Raw genomic sequence first — 1,073 nt, 5'->3', positions numbered from 1 at the left:
TTCAATCAAACATTTTTCTCTTTAACAATTTTTAAAAAATAAAAAATAAAAAATAAAATATAATTTGAGATTTAAACTTTATTAAGAATACATATAAGTCCGTCTCTAATCATCGTGTATTCATTAGAATTCTGCCACAAAAATTACAATAAAATTCAAAATTTTAAGCTCACATATAAAATCTAAGTCAAATTCTTTAAAAATCCAAACTGAAAAGCAAGTAATCTAAAAAAACTAAGAGTGGAAGAAAAAGGAAGAAAAAGAGAGCTATAATGGTGAGAGAAGCCAGTGCAGTTGTTGCCGGATGAGAGAAGAGAGAACGAAAGATATAATGAGAGAGAGAGACTAGGCGAATAACTGTGGTGCTCCACCCTTATCTTGTCGGATTTCCACAACCACATCTATGCCTTTATTTTTATTTGTTTCTGATGCTCTGAAAATTTGGAGATGAGAAAATGATGTTTTTTACGCTCTTTAGGTAGTTAAGGGTGTGTGAAGAAAAGAATACATGAAAAATATTATTAATAATAAAAAAATAATTTAAAAAACAAGAAAATAAAATAAAAAGTCAACAAGAATTTTTTAGTCCATATCTTTTTAAACCATTTTTCCTTGTGTAGCACGTCACTTAATTCGACACAGTTCCAGTTACAAAGACTAATTTGATCAAAATCTTTGATGGTTGGAAACCAATTTGGTATTTTAAAATTATCAGCGAGTGCTTTGTTTTTCGAGTAAATCGTCAAGAACCGAAAAGGGTATTCACTCTTGTTTCAATACCACTCTAACCTTCTTTCCTCTTCACTCGGTTACTCAATTTTAGTTTTATTGTAAGATATAAGCGCACATTTTCGCGCGTGTGTGAATTTTCAATTTTGTGCCTTCAGTGTATGAAGATAAATAAGGTGAATACATGCCATACTAGCCAAGCTTAACCTTTAATAGGTCAGGCCTACAATAAGTCAATAAAATTTATTAGTTTGGGATTAACTTGTAACCTTCTTCGGATTATTTATTGAGTACTAAGTATGATCTGTTGACAAGTCTAACCTGACTTGAAACTTATTAAAAGG

This window comes from Arachis ipaensis, chromosome B06, assembly GCF_000816755.2.
Source record: "Arachis ipaensis cultivar K30076 chromosome B06, Araip1.1, whole genome shotgun sequence".
NCBI classification, from domain to species: domain Eukaryota; kingdom Viridiplantae; phylum Streptophyta; class Magnoliopsida; order Fabales; family Fabaceae; genus Arachis; species Arachis ipaensis.
Note: the sequence above shows the minus strand (reverse complement) of the source record.